This window comes from Schistocerca serialis, chromosome 1, assembly GCF_023864345.2.
Source record: "Schistocerca serialis cubense isolate TAMUIC-IGC-003099 chromosome 1, iqSchSeri2.2, whole genome shotgun sequence".
Taxonomy (NCBI): domain Eukaryota; kingdom Metazoa; phylum Arthropoda; class Insecta; order Orthoptera; family Acrididae; genus Schistocerca; species Schistocerca serialis.
In genome coordinates this window covers 746645388-746662151 of record NC_064638.1, presented here as the reverse complement: position 1 = coordinate 746662151, position 16764 = coordinate 746645388, and the positions used below count along the sequence as shown (strand labels likewise).

The 16764-nt window shown below is 39.6% G+C and overlaps 1 long non-coding RNA gene across 1 annotated transcript; it reads left to right on the top strand.

Moving 5' to 3' along the window:
• The first annotated feature begins 1426 nt into the window (after window positions 1-1426).
• Window positions 1427-15595, top strand: LOC126481938 (uncharacterized). Its single transcript, XR_007587617.1, has 4 exons — window positions 1427-1710; window positions 1966-2061; window positions 2205-2586; window positions 15453-15595. It is a non-coding gene; the product is annotated as an uncharacterized LOC126481938 (long non-coding RNA).
• Window positions 15596-16764: the final 1169 nt, after the last annotated feature.

The following is a 16764-nucleotide window of genomic DNA, read 5'->3' as shown; positions in this document are numbered from 1 at the left end:
GAAGGGAAGGCTTCAGTGAGAACCAGATTTTTTGGACAAGGTCATCGCATGTGACACATCCTAATTTCATCATTGTGACCCAGAGACAAAATAGAACAGTGCCCAATGGAAACATTCTTCAAGTCCACGACCCAAAAAGGCCAAAGTTCAACGAAGTGCAGGAAAAGTCACGCATCTTGTCTTCTTTGATAAGCAAGGCACTGTGTATGATCAAGTGGTGGATGAGTAACATACTGTAACAGCGAATTACTATTGTGAAGTACTGAAAGGGCCATTAAGGGGGAAAACTGCAACAAAAAGACCACATCTTGCTCAAATGGGATGAATCCTTCATAAGGATAATGCACTGGCTATTCATGTCATCAAGACTCAAGAAACAATCACTCAATTAGGCACTGAGGTGATGCCACATCCACCTTATTCACCAGACATAGTGCCTGGTGACTTCAACCTATTTCTTGCAGTGAAAAAAGAGCTTTGGGGTCATTATTTTCAGAGTGGTTGAGAGCTAAACAATCAAATTTCGTGTGTAGTCAACAGATTATCAAAAAGGAGCTTCAGGTAGTGTTATGAACATTGGAGTGAATGCTGGAATCATTGTATCATGTCCAAGGGAGATTACTTTGAAGGTCTGTCATGGGATCCGAATAAAGGTGAGCGGTATTTTCCACTAAACAAATAATTGCAGTTATCTTTTGACATCCCCTCGTATATGTATAAAAATAATGCCAGTGTCACTGATTATGATAGTGGTCTTATTAATGGTCAGTCACAATCAAGAATGCTTCGACTTTTCTCTGATATGGCTATTGGCAGGATTGGTGGATGGCAAACTAGAGTTTCAATATTCACAAGGGATGCAGAGATTTCTCCAGCTAATGAAGCAGATAAAAAATCATCCAGACTAAAAGGCTTCTAAGTGAGCTAAATCAATTGATCACAATATTAGATTTATACCTGATAATGGAGGTGCTTTGTTCCACATGCATAATCCAGAATTTCAGCAAAGAACATAACCTATTTGAATTAGACATTTCTTCACTTGTGGAGCAATAAAAGCTACTAAAATTACAAGCTCAAGAGTAGATATAGATATGTGTGGATAAAACATTGTTTACAGCAGGATTTCAGTAGTTATTGAATAATACAGGAGTTTGTAAGTTACTAAAAATATGACACAGTTGATATTTAGAAACATCTATTTTATTTAATAATTTTTGTTAAACACTTAAATTCTGTATTTGATTATTCTGCATCTCACTCTTACTAAAAGTATACTAATATCTTTGTTTTGTGTTATGAATATCTTTTCTTCATGTCATGATTAAACATTATTAAATGTGCAGTTGTGTGTGTCAATTAACTTATATTCTCTCTGCAGATATTCGATGAATCCCACCATAATTTTGAAAATAAAATTTAAACATCTAGATCATAAACCTTATAAAGAACTTATTTATCAGTAAAACACTTCTCTTTAAAATATATTTCAAGACTTAGTAATTTATGATTTTGTTTTTTGTCCAGGCCTCGAAATGCAGTACTACAGGACAGACATACTTTTTTATACTCCTGTACGTGCAGAAGCTCCAATACTACAGGAATCATTGTTCTCATTGAGAAAAATGTGGAACTATAGAAAAGGATTTATGAACAGATATTACTAAATAAAAATAGCTGAGCTTTATCATGATTCTCATTAAATAATCTGTAGGTAGCTTGTTTCTGGTTTCGATTAATCTCCTAGATTGTAAATATGGAAACATTAAACTGGTAGTTAATGACCAGTGAATGATCAAACTGAAAGCCTACGGAGCCTAAACAAGTAGTATACAAAGAACCTTATTGTGAGAAATGATCTACACATTAGAAATGAGAATTGCTTCATGTTTACTATTTTGAGCTTGATGTCCTTCAGAAACAATTTTCGCCCTGCCCTTATCTTTTCTTTTTCCTTTTTTTCAGTTGGGTGCTTTTGCAAGCATGATCCAAGAAAGTATGAGAATGGAAGTATGCACAGCAGCAGAACTAATTCAAAGTCGACTATGAATGGCCCTTAAAGTATGTTGGTAGTTTGTTCACAGTTAATAAAAGAGATTCCTGTATGATGTTACATCATTCAAATGTATCCCATCCAAATGTGTATCATTCATTTGTGCAGAATACTGGTACAATTAAAATTCTTTATCTTTATTCTTTTACAGTAGTGGAATTGGAAGCAGTCTGTTGTCAAAGTCAACATTGTGTTCAATAAGAACTGTCACAAACTACAGTCCTGAATAATGGTAGAAATTATGTTAAGAGAAATGTGAGAACAAAAATAGTCATTCAATCCTGAATGACTTTCTTCCATAGAGAAATGAGCATTGATACTGTACACTCTTTATCATGTGTTACCAGTTGAACACAACTACATCAAGATGACAAGTTATTTTCATCAGACAACAGATATGGCCAAGTAATATGCTGTGTACCTCTAGGACACCATTCTGTCACTCTTCTTTTTGAGGACACAGATTTTTGGACCACACCTTATATTACACGAAAAGGAGAGGGGAATGGATAGAAATCAAATGTTTTGTTTAGGTATGTTTACCTGCTCTGCTTTCATGATGAATTATTAGATGTGATACTGTAAAATGAAACTACCTATAATGAGTTCTTGTAGCATGAATCATTCAGTTGATGTTGTGATGATGACAAATATGACCACCAACAGACATATGCTTAAAAAATCCTAAGTAGATCACATAAATTATAACATTATCTTTTTTATTTTTTCATGGCAGTGTTACCATTAGAATATTAAAATCTTGCAAGAACTCGCAAGGGCAACCTCTGAGCTATGTTTGTAATCAATTAATGCCTCAGGATACATTTCCTTAGGGACTTGAAATACTATAAATCTCATCTCTAATTACTGACCCATTTTACAGTTCGTTTGGTTCAAATAGCTTAAAGCACAAAGCGGACTCATTTTTCTAAGTAAAACCATTAACAGCCTCTTAGTTTGGGATCCACATCAGGTTGGACTGAAGGAGAAGCAATTCAGAGGCGGGCTGCTAGATTTGTTACGAACAGGTTCAAACAATACATAAGTGTTACGGAGATGCTTCAGGAACTCAAATGGAAATCTCTGGAGGGAAGGCAACTTTCTTTTCAGGGAACACTATTGAGAATATTTAGAGAGCCAGCATTTGAAGTGGACTGCTGAATGATTCGACTGCTGGCAACATACATTGCACATAAGGACTACAAAGATACGATACGATGGAGGCATATAGACAGTCACTTTTCCCTAGCTCTATTTGCGAGTGGAACAAGAAAGGAAATGACTAGCAGTGGTAGAGGGTACCCTTCGCCACACACTGTATGGTGACCTGCAGAATATCTGTGTAGATATTCTGATATTATCCTCTACAAAGAAAAGCATATATAATCTTGCAAATAAACCCTCCTGATAGTATATTCTGTGGGCATTTTGTGGAGTATAAAATATTTTATGGCAGCAATTCAATTCCTCTTTCAAATATCTTCACAAAAGAAACCAGATGGGCACACAGGACTAAACTCAGAATAACGGGAATCACAAGTTTTAGTGGTGGGCCTGCTCTATTCTTAACATACATAAATAATCTTCCAGTGGCTTTAAAGGTGTACTCTGAACAATCATGTTTGCTGATAACATGAGGACACTAATAAAGAACCCATCTGCCATTACAAAGTACGGATCAGGAATTACTTCAGAGCAAACAAAATTCATAATCTCATGGAAACTCATATCCAATTTTGAACAAACAGAAAAATAACTTACTGGCACCAGATACAAACATTAATGGTCTTACAATAAATCAAACCTTATGTGGTTCCTTCGGGTCCATGTGGGGAGAGGGGTTAAATAAATAAATTCATTCATTAATTATTGGAGAGTCTGTTTATAAGACTATACATAGTTAAATGTACAGGTTGTATCTGGAGATTTCAATTCTGTCAAATGATACTGATCAACACTTAGAACTGTTGATTTCTAATTTTTGTTTATTTGCCACATTAAAGCTCCCAAATGAACAGAAGGGCACAACACAACTATCAAAAATGTGTGTTGTGTAAAAACTATGAACAATTTTTTTTTTTTGTCCTGTTACTTTTACTGATTTTGAAGTATGAGCTGTTATAAGTGGTTTATTTGATTATAACATCCAAATGTTAATAATGGAACAATCTTATCTCTTTGGTACTGAGAATAGAAGTACAGCATTGTGTTAAAATAACACAGTGGAAATTAATATGGAAAGTGTTGTAAAACACCGACAAAAAGTAAAGGCACCAGTGTTTGACTGTGAATTAGCAGTTGACCATTTGAGAGAAAAACTACACTAATAAGAGTTCTAATCACCAAGGCAGTATGTAAATACTAGCTATGGATAGCCCTGACATCTAACTGCAGGATTTTAGTAGGGCATATACAAGGCATCATGGGATAAAATGATAGATGTTTAGCTGAAAGCGTGTATATGCTAATCTGTTTTGTGCAGGATTCCTTATGAATTTTGTTAAGGACAAGGTGTAATCAACTGTTCTTCCATGCTGTTAGTGTTGACTTAGGATTTTAGCGCAAGCATTACTGTAAAAAGGTAAGTTATTTTGAAGGTCATGATATAGAAATAAACTGCTAGCAGCCAACAATGTACACAGTCAAGCTCTGGTCAACTGCTAAATTAAAATGACAAACTTTTCATTAATTGACCAGGCGGTCAACTAATGGTGAAAGTTGTTATGATTTAGTAATGCTTTAAATATTTTAACTTTAATGGTGAGAAGAAATAGACTAGTAGTTTTATTTCTTGAGGCTCTGCATTGGGTGCATCCTGTGGATAACCAGGTGGTCAAGTACTGGTAAACTCAGTGGTGAACTTCTGACGAAATTATATTGAGTCTTTATTTAGAATTTTTTTGTCAGCTGTAGACCTGTCAAGATGGCTCCTATCAAAGGCAAGTTCCGGAATTGCTCAGAAGAAGAAATGAAAGCAGCAGTTGAGGTTGTTCACCTCTATCATACACCAGTTCGAACAGCAGCTAAAAATTGGGGGGGGGGGGGGGGTCATAAGAATATCTTTATAATACAAAGTGGAAGGTAAGAGCCTATTGAATGACAAAATTGTTCCACATTCAATACTTACTGAGAAAAAAGAGGAGGGTCTTTGCAACTGGGATTCCCATGACAGTAATACAATTACAAGACAGTGTTCAATGAATCATAAATCAGCTTAATAGAAGTAACCCATTTGCTAATAATCATCTTGGCAGAATGTTGGTGCATGCATTCTTAAAGAGAAATCCTATTACAGCAAAAAGAATCAGCCAGAATTAAATCACAACAAGAGCTGCAGTTAGCAAAGATGAATTAAGAAGGTGGTTTGCTGGTGTATAAAAATACTTTCAGAAAAAGGATTTACTAGATGTACTGAAAGACCCACCTAGAATTTTTAATTGCAATGAGACAGCCTGTTTTCTCAGTCCTAAAGGCAATAAGAAACTGGCTCGTAAAGGAGATAAAGTGATTAACTAGGTCACACCAGATTCCATTGCAAACTCATTTTATCCATAGTTAGTTGAGGGGAAAAAAAGTTTTTCCTGTTGTACTGTTTGTGGATGGCCATTCATCTCATTTGAGCCTTCATATAAGTCAGTTCTGCGACAAAAAGAAAATATTTTTTTTGGGTATGCACCCAAATGCCACACACATTCAGTGTTTTGAACACTGCAAGAAAGCAAGAAGAGAAAAGTTCACCAATGGCGAATTTATAGTCCTGAGGCTTTTATTTTAAAGAAGAAAGGTTTTACTAATCTCTGAAAGAAAGTACTAGACAAAATAGTTACACCATCCATTTTGGCCAGTGAGTTTAGAAAATGTAGGCTCTCTCATGGAACCCACAAACTGAACGTATTCTGGACAAGAACTCAGCTGTCAAGAGAAATCAAGTAGAAATTCACAATAATTATGAAGAGCAAACATACAAATACTGGAACAGGGACTTGAATTACTGAATTATAGCATTGGCAAGGCAAAATATATTGTCTTCTCAAATTCTATTGATGAATAGCAAGGTGATCCTTGTGATCAGTCTCTTTTTATACTTCGGAAGAAAACAAAGCACCAGAAATCAGCTTCTTTTCAACCTCCCCATTTCCTGAATGACGACAGCAATAATGATGTTTCTATACAGATGTTAAAAATCTCCCCTGGCTATGAACCAAACCATAAACGGTTGTACATGAACATGATGCAGAGCTGTGTGACATACCAGGACCATATAACAATCATCTTTTTCATTCCTTTGAATCTAGTCAAACTCATTAAGAAGAAACAGAGACAAAAAATTCATTCTACTGTTCTGATCCAGCAATATTTTGAAAATAAATTAAGGAATGGAAGAGAAGCAGAAAAAATGAAAGAAGAACTGAAAGGAAAAGAAAGAGGAGAGGGAAAATGATACAAAAAATGAGTTCAGGAAAAGGCAAAAATTTAAAGGTAGAAAACTGAATTTTGAGTTTTGAAAAATACAGGATGGGATAATGATAATATTATGAAAAGGGTAGACTACTACTCACCATATAGTGGAGACAATGAAGTCGACAGGCACAGCAAAAAGACTGCTTTCAGTCAAAAGGTTTTCTTCTGAGATAGACAGACAGACAGAGACACACACACACACACACACACACACACACACACGACAACTGTCTCTGGATTCCAACACCAGACTGCAAGCAACAGCACATAATAGGAGAAGCAATCTGAGTGGTGAGGGTAAGGAGGAGGCTGGGGCAGGGAGGGGGGAGGGATGGGTAGGGGCGGGAGGCAGTGAAGTGCTGCTTGTGGGAGAACACGGGGTTGAAGTGGGGCGAGGGCCAGGCAGCTAAGTGCAGACAATGAAGAACATTGGGGTGGTTAGTGCATTCAGCAGCTGGTTGGTCCAGCTGTTTCTTGGCCACAGTTTGTTGGTGGTCATTCATGTGGACAGACAGCTCATTGGTTGTCAAGCCTAGATAGTACACAACACAGTGGTTGCAGCTTAGCTTGCAGATCACGTGACAGGTTTCACAGGTAGTCCTGCCTTTGATGGAATAGGTGGTGGTGGTTGGAGGATATATGGGACAGGGCTAATAAAGGGATATGAGCCATGAGGCCAGGGGTTGGCAGCAGGGGTGGAACACAGATGGACGAGGACATTGTGAAGATTTGGTGGGCAGCAGAATACCACTTTGGGAGGTATGGGAAGAATAGTGGGTAGTACATTCCTCATTTCAGGGCACGGCGAGACATAGTCAAAACCTTGGCGGAGAATGTGATTCAGTTGCTCCAGTCCTGGTTGGTACTGAGTCACGGGAAATCCATTTCTGTACAAGGTAAGGAGGGTAATTTTGCTCTATGAAGGTCTCAGTGAGGCCTTTGTTAAAGATCTAGAGGGTCTGCTCTTCACTACAGATGCAATGGCCATGGATGGCTAGGCTGTATTGAAGGGCCTTCTTTGTGCTGAATAGGTGGTAAGTGTCGAAGTGGAGGTATTGCTGGTGGTTGATAGATTTGATATGGACAGAGGTACTGATATTGGCTATCTCTGAAGTAGAGGTCAACATGAAGGGAGGTGCCTTGTTGGGATAAGTAGGACAAGGCCATGTGAATGGGGAGAAGTTGTTGAGGTTCTGGAGGATTGTGAGTAGGGTTTCCTCACCCTTGATCCATATAACAAAGACATTATCAATTAATCTGAACCAAGTGTGGGGTTTGGAATTATGTGTGGTTAGGAAGGATTCCTCTTGATGACCCAAGAATAAGTTAGCATAGGATGGCGCCATGCAAGCACCCATTGCCACACCACAGATTTCTTTAAAGATGATGTCTTCAAAGGTGACATAATTGTGGGTGAGAATATAGTTGGTCATGGTGACCAGGAAGGAGGTTGTGGATTTGGAATCTATCGGACAATGGGAAAGATGGTGTTCAATAGTGGGCAATGCTATGGGCATTAGAGATATTAGGGTAAAGGGAGGTGGCATCAATAGTGTCAAGCAGGGCAGCATGTGGTGAAGTGAGAGTAACTGTGAAGAGTCGCTGGAGGAAGTGATTGACATATTTATATAGGAGTGTACTTTGTGGGTAACAGACCGAAGTTGTTGGTCTATTAGAGCAGAGATCTCTCAGTGGGGGCACAGTAACTGGTCACAATGGGACACCCTCGGTGGCTGGGTTTATGGACTTCATGAATCATGTATGGGTGCTGGGAGTAGAAGGGCAGAGGAGAGAGACAGACTCAGGAGAGAGGTTCTGGAATGGGCTTACGGATTTGAGGAGAGACTGGAGACCCTGTTGGATTTCTGGAATGAGGTCACTGTGGCAGGGTTTGTAGATGGACGAATATGACAGCTGGCGGAGTCCTTCCACCAGGATTATAAGCAGGTAGGATTATAAGGTCAGGATCCCATACTTATACTTCTACCTACTAACAAAGGCTCCACCACTGTGGTTTTGAACCACAAGGATTACTACGCAGAAAGACACCATCAGCTGTCGTGTTCATCTACTTACAAATCCTGACACATTGACTCCATTCCAGAAATCCAACAGGATCTTCAGTCTCTCCTCAAATCCTTAGGCTCATCCCAGAACATCTCCCCTGAGTCGATCTCTCTTCTCTTCCCTATCACTCTCTGCACTCCTACCGTCTACATGCTTTGTCCTCAAGCCCATAAACCCAACCACCAAGGACGCCCCATTGTGACCAGCTGCTGTGCCTCACTGATAGTATCTCTGCTCTCTCAGACCAACACCTTCAGTCTATTACCCGCAACATACCTTCCTATATAAAAGACACCAATCATTTCCTCCACTGACTGTTCACAGTTCCTGTTCTTTTACCACACAGTGCCCTGCTCATCACTGTTAATGCCTCCTCCCAAACACCCACATTGAACACTATCTTTTCCAAAGCCCGATGGATTCCAAACCTACAATCTCCTTCCTGGTCACCATAACCAATTATGTCCTCACCCATAATTACTTTACCTTTGAAGGCATCATCTTTAAAGAAATATGTGGTACGGCAATGGGCAACATCCTGCGCCAACGTATTCATGGGTCATCTGGAGGAATCCTTCCATGACACCTCTGTGACCTGGATCAGGGTGAGGAAATCCTGTCCACATTCCTCCAGAACCTCAACAACTTCTCCCCCATTCGCTTCACCAATCTTCCTCAACCCAACTATCCACCTTTCTTGATGTTGACCTCCATCTCAAAGATGGCCTTATCAGCACCTCTGTCCATATCAAATCTATCAACCACCAGCAACACCTCCACTTCTACAGCTACCACCCATTCTGTACCAAGAAGTCCCTTCCATACAGCATAGTCAACCATGGCCGTTGCATCTGTGGTGAAGAGCAGTCCCTCTCGAACTTTACCAAGGGTCTCACCGAGGAATTCACAGACCGAAATTCCCCTCCCTACCTTGTACAGAAATGGCTCTCCTATGCCTTTTCTCTCCAGTCACCCACCACCTCCCAAAATTCCACAGTCCGGCCACAAAGGGGCATTTCCCTTGTGACTCAGTACCGTCCAGGACTGGAGCAACTGAATCACATTCTCCGCCATGGTTTCGGCTATGTCTCATCATGCCCTGAAATGAGGAAAGTCCTACGCACTATTCTTCCCACCCCCCCCCCCCCCCCACAGCGGTAGTCTGCCACACACTGAATCTACACATATCCTTGTGTATCTTTACTCCACCCCTGCTGCCAACCCGTTGCCCCATGGCTCATATCCCTGTAATAGATCTGTCCCATACCACCAACTAAACTCCAGTCAGGTCACAAGCATCACCTATTGTATCAAAGTCAGTGCCACCCGTGAAAGCAGTCATGTGACCAACAAGCTAAGCCGCGACCACCATGCTGTGTCTACGTGGGCGTGACAACAAATGAGCTGTCTTTGTACATGACTAGCCACCACAAAACTGTGACCAAGAAACAGCTGGGCCAGCTGCTGAACACACTGCCCAACACAACATTCTTCACTTCAATGACTGCATCACAGCCTGCACCATCTGGATCCTTTCTACCAATGCCAGCTTTTCATAACTGTGCAGGTGGGGACTCTCCCCGCAATATATCCTATGTTTCCGTAACCCCCTGAGCCTCAACCTTTGTCACTGTCATTCACCCACCTGTCTCCAACCCTGTTCCCACTCCAGCACTGCACAGCCTTAGATTACAACACTGCACCCTCAGTCTTTCTATTTCTCACCTTTTCTGCTCCAAACCCACTCCCCCACACCCTCTTTCTAACCTCTTTGTCTACACCTAGCTGCCCACCACTTGTCTACACCTAGCTGCCCACCACTCTCCCACACCCTCTTTCTAACCTCTTGTCTACACCTAGCTGCCCACCACTCTCCCCACTACGCCCCTTTATGCATCCACAAGCAGCATTTCACTGCCCCCACCCCCACACTGCTATCCCTCCCTGTTCCCACCCCAGTCTCCCCATATGTAGACTGCTTCTTTCATCATGTACTGTTGTTTGCAGTCTGGCCTAAGCAGCCAGAGACAGTTGTCATATGTATGTGGCTTGTAATGTATATATGTTGACTATTTCAGAAGAAGAATTTTTGGCTGAAAGCTTACTTCTTCAGCAATCTTTTTGTTGTGCCTGCTTGCAACTCATTGTCTCCACTATATGGTGAGTAGCAATCTATCCTTTTATAACACTGTCGTGATTCCGAGTTTTCTATTTCAGTTCCAGAACTCTCTGATGACCATACTGAAGGCTGTGATGTGAAGTTTAGTGATGTGGAAGAAGGGATAGACTTCAGTTTAAACCATAATGACTATGTCAGTGTTGAATATAGTGGGTCTTACGATCCAGGAAAAAATATTAATGTTTTAGATGGCTCTTACAGTGTCATCCATGACTAAGAGTGGAGTTCCTACTTACATATGGACAGTAAGAGAGGACAAATAACATACTCAAGGGATCAAATAGCAATGAAGTGTTATCTTTCTGAGGAAAATTGGCAGTAAATGACAAAATTCCCTGAGTTTTGTTAACTTTTGTCAATAAAGGTATGCATGGTTGTACATTTCAGAATGAACTTGTAATATGTACATATTTCAATGAAACGAACATATTCTTTATCCTAGCCTGTTGAATAAAATTGCTGTCTTCATCTACTGAAACAGTTTGTGGTCAACTGCTGAAAAATTTGGATTTTGAGGGGTCAACTATTATAAAAATAGACTTTTTAAAGTTTTGAAAAAAAAAATTAAGTTGTCAAATATACAGAGAAAAATGTTCCTTAGCTGGTCAACTGCTGGTGCCTTTACTTTACCAGTAGACATAGTCTCAGCAATTCTGTCACTGAATATGAATAATACAAAAGAATTCAGAGTCTGAGGAGCAGAACAGCCCTTCAAATACTAACCAAGCAGTTCACTAAGCATATTTACTTTCACTTACTATCAATAATGGTTTTAAGTTTAATACCTCATTGTTTGCCGATAATCAGATCATAGAGATAACAATGAAAATCAGTCCTAAACAGTACTGCAGTACTGCTAGATATGGTATGATAGTCTCGACCAATAAAACTGAATTACCACATTTAGAGCATTGGACCTTATAGCACGTAATATCACTATAAACAAATTATTGAACAAACACATAAATTTAAGCATACTGGGCGTTATTTTAAACATATTAAGTTTGAAGATGTGGACATGAAGCTCCACAGATTAGAGAAATCCTTTGGTACAATACAGTGAACACTGAAACATAAAATCCAAATGACTTCATTTGTTGTTGTCATCTCATATGAATAGGACAATTGTTGCACATGTAAATGTTATGAATAAGTTTTTTATTATGTGTTTCATGTGGATTACAATATTCAATGCTTTGTGTTTCAGTATTCATGACAAATGAAATGCTTTACGTGATTTTCATACCATATGATGGCTTACAGCTGAAACTGATAGTAGTAATAAAATCCAGCTAATGCAATTCAGTGTCATGAGTTTTTGAAACATATTTCGACTGCTGAAAATGGCCTGAAAAAAAAAAAAAAGTCCTATCCAAAAGAAGAGACTGGGTAAGTTGTATACAGATATTGTTTCATTGTTACTGCAATATGAATACAAGAACTGGACACTTAACATCTGAACAAATAAGATTGAGCGAATCTTCTAAAATATGGCTTCTTTTTTGTAGCAGGATAGTCATTCAATAACAAGATGAAAAGCTATTGACTTAAAACAAATAGATCATATACAGCACATGAAAGATGACAGAAGTACTAAAATGATCAGGGGAAATAAAACATGATTAACTTACAAAAAGATGACATGAACAACTTTTTTAATAAAGAGCATGGCAACAGGTCTAATACTTGAGGTTGTTGCTGATGATGACGATGATGACATACTGTCAAGTGTGTTTGCACTTAGAACTCTCCCATGTTTGCGCTGAATTGAGGACAAGGGGTACTAACTTCCTTTGCATTATTTACTCCCTCTTGACTAATGGCATTACTTAGTGACAACATGAAGCTAAAGCAAATCAAGTGTTCTTCAGTAAAAGTCAGTAACATAAATAATGTGTGCAGTACAAAGCTGTATGTCTTGCAAATCCCTCTGAAGGATTTTGGAATTCTTACACTTGCTTCCCACTACATTCGCTATTTAACAGTGTTGGTGCTAATAAAAAGAATGAGTTTAAGTGAAATGTGACTCACACAACTACAATACAAGATACAAATCTGATAATCATGTAGACTTTGCATTTTCGTCTAGTTATGAGTGGAGTTCTGCATTCTTGTGCAAATGTCTTTAATGAGTTGCCTTACTCAGGCAAAAGGGACTCAGTCTGGGAGGACACTTATTTCCCTAGCTGCTCATGAGACAGAGATGGAAACCTCAATGTTTAACCACCCACCTCGAAGCAGAATGTGTGTACTGCTAGTAGGTATCAATACCTAACCCACAAAGAGAGCTTGTGTCACCAGTCCTCCTGATACAAGATTTATTTAAAACCATTCAGTTATAGTAATAGAACATAGGCTGCTTCACAGAGTGCGGTTTTGATAATTACAAGAAAGAGAGAGCAGCTTTGAGACAGTTTCACCTTTATAGATTCAAAATGGTTTACCAGGCATTGCTGGCACCTTAAAATCTATAAAGTAATTGAGGAATGGGACACTGTTAGTTGAAACATCTAGCTTCCAAAAGCAACAAACTTTCAGATAGATAAATGCCTCTGCGAATATGCAACTGAATTCTGCTCAGTGGGTAGTTGATGACCTTCACTTCGGTGACCATTTCTCACCTTGAATTTGCTTACCAAATGGGGCAGTCCTCTAAAGGAAGCCACCAAAATTGGGGTATGGGCATGGGTATTATAGGCAACAAAATGACAAATGTTAGCAGCCAAAAGTGGCATATCACAATACTCAGATAGTTCAGTGTGCCATCCAGCTCCATGCTATCACCTACCTGTTGAGGTACTGAGTCATGCATAAACGGGAAGAGTAGTTGGAAGCGATAAACAATGAGCTGCATTGAATGAGATCCTTCTCACTTGTCTTCACATAGGACATAGCCCTGTGACATAAAGGCTTTCTTGCTCCAGCCAAGAAGAGCATCAGTGTGTGGTGATTGTGGCATTAAGATCAAACTGAACCACATTTCAGAAGACTGTGTTTTATATTCAGAGAAGATGGAAGCATCTAATTTACTGCCAGATTTTTAAATAACAATCAAACTAATGTGGTACATATTTTTAACGTTTTACGAAATGTCCGACTTGTTCCCTAAAATTTATCAGGCTCATCCATGTTTCTTGTAAGTGCTCAGCCAGCCACATATTCCTGCAGATCTATTTTAGTCTTCCTCTTGACTTTCTTGTGTTTTAATTGACAATTTTAGAACACCTGACCAATTTAAACGATATCTTACAGGATGTGAGCTAGTGTGCAGTTTATCATGGATGATCTAGGGGGAGAGTGTATGCAATTTTATATCAAAGTGTTTTTACTTCTTTTATCACACTTTTGATATTTCAACTACATTTTTTTCTGCTAAATAAAGGTACTTATAACCTCATCACCGGATGACCCCCCCCCTCTCCCCCGCACACACACACACACACCACACACACAACCTGCCAGAAAATATTAAAAAACAAACTGCGAACGTCTGTAGATTACAACCAAGAAACTATCTTAATAACTGTTCATTTTACAAATTATTAAATTCAAGAATTGAAGTTATTGCTTACTGCATAATATGCGTGAATATAAATGCACCCTGTAGAAAAACCACTTTTTGCGGTTTGAAAAGGATCAATGCAGTCACATCAACACTAAGCATGCAGCAGTAGATAAACAACTGCCACTCAGTGTAAGTAAGGAAACTGTTGCGTCTTTTCCTTTGTGCCGATGGTATCATTGCCACATGTCCGATGCCTTTTAATGCCGCACACAACCTTCCTGCGCTGGTACTACAGTGTGACACATCCAGCACCACTCAGGTGTTTTTCTCTACCCACTGCCATGAGGGATGGCCGGAGCCAGCTACGGGAGGAACAGTTTGCAACCAGGGAGTGAGACGGAAGAGCGGAGCCCTGGACTGTGTCAACCTGCTACACGACGTGTTCCGGACAGAAGATGCCTTTGTTCAGTATCGGTGACACTGTGGATAATACCGATAATTAACGTTTTTGAGTTATAGTGAGCTGTGGTGATTTGGAATAGTCGTCGCCCAAGGGTCTGAATACCGGGCATGTTGTATGTGACTCAGCTGTGGGGCGTATATTTAACTAAGAGAACTCTGCAGGAGGGGGAGTCCGAAAACTTGTCATGCTACTCATATGTACTGTATTCATATGGTTATTTTCATGTCCCTTCCAGAGACAAGTTCTGATAGTTTTGTTTTCTTTGGTACCTGTTTGCAAGGAGCAAAGATAAATGAATGAGGAACTTGCAGTAATTTTGATAGGGTTAATGCATGTGTTATATTCACTTCTGATTGTAAAGTTTTCTTGGCCAAGATACCACATTAATTTAAATAAAATGATTCATTGCAAAGTTTTTTGACATATTGTTTTAAATCAATTATTTTGTGTCATTTTTAAAAGTTTGGTTTTAAGAGTATTAGTGGATTTTACTGGATGGTTAGTTACAATAAAATTATGCTTAGAACTGTTGTATTGCACCTATCTCCTCACCTCCAGCTCTTCCACTTAATGCTCTGTTACACTAAGGTAGCAGAGAGCATCATTGTTATGTGAGGTCATAGAAGTGGTATGAATTATATCATTTTTTTAATGACAGTTCACTAAGATTGAGCTGTGTTACATTTTGTAAAGCCAATAGTACTTTGGTGTTGTATTGTTTCAGCATGGCAGCCAGAAAGGTGTCGGAGTTGCGGAAGGAGGAACTACTGTACGAAGTAAGTGTCAGGGGTGCCGATACATTGGCAGTGTGGCTGAGTTAGCGCGGCAGCTGCGGGAAGTCACTGACCATTCAGTTGTACTGCCGCAGGGGAAAGCGAGGTGAGTGACGCCGTATCCAGCATTAAGTGTGCACTAGGCGAGATGAAGTCAATAGTTTCCTTCTATGAATTCAGTGGAACCGTCATGGTCACAGGTTAATAAGAGTGAGAGCTCGGATTATACAATATATTGGTAGGGCGCAGGTTCTGTGTACTGTCAGCCCCTCCACACCCAGTGTAAAGAATTGTGTGAACAGTTTAAACACATTATTAGGACGTACACAGGGGATGTTAGTACGCGGAGGAGATGCCATGGACAGGGGAATTATCTCAGCCTACCTTAGGGACAAGTTGCGAGCGAGGCCCCTTCTATTCCTTCTATAAGAGGTAATAATACTTTTGCTAAGTTGCCCAACCCTTTCGAAAAATTACTACTGGAGGCAAGTACGTTATCATTAGATTCAATTGATCAGGTACTAAGCACTTTGCATTTTCTATCTGAGATTAGAGGATAGAGGGGAATTTTTTGACTTGACTGCTTGTCATCTTTATCAGTGATTGAGTCCAATAGTGAGTGGGCATCTGGAACAACTGTTAATGGACGCTAGGCATCATGGGTTGTCATTAAGTGCATTTCGGGAGTTAATCTGCCGTAATTATTTGTCCCCCAGAAAGTAACATGAAGTTATTTGTAAAGGATATCTTGAAGTCCAGCACAATAACAAGCCATTAGAGAAGTATGTTAAAAGGGTAAAGGATAGTGCCAGAAGTTTATGTCTTAATTATAGTGAAGCGGAAGTAGTCAAGAATATTCTCCAGCAGGTGCGTCCTAGCGACCGTTGCAGAGCTCTGTTTCGTGAATGCCCACAGAGCTTTAGGCAATTAGATGAATTGATCAATAGTGCACAAGCTCTCATCTACGCCGACCAACAATGAGGTAAGGAACAAGTTTTTCAACAGCAAGAGCTAGCCTCATACGACAGGCAGGTTCCATGGGAGTAAAGTACTTTGAGTGTAAGAGCAGTGGGCAATTGTTGGGAACTGTCCTACAGTAAGGTGTTTCAAGTGCAAGAACAGGGGACATATTGCCGAGAATTGCCCTAAAACAGGGAAGGACAAGAATTTATTATGGTACTGTAGCGGGGATCACATGTTAGGGGGTTGTGTATAAGAATTGAAGCAGCTCCCAGAGATAGAGTTCCTTTTGTTTGCACAGCA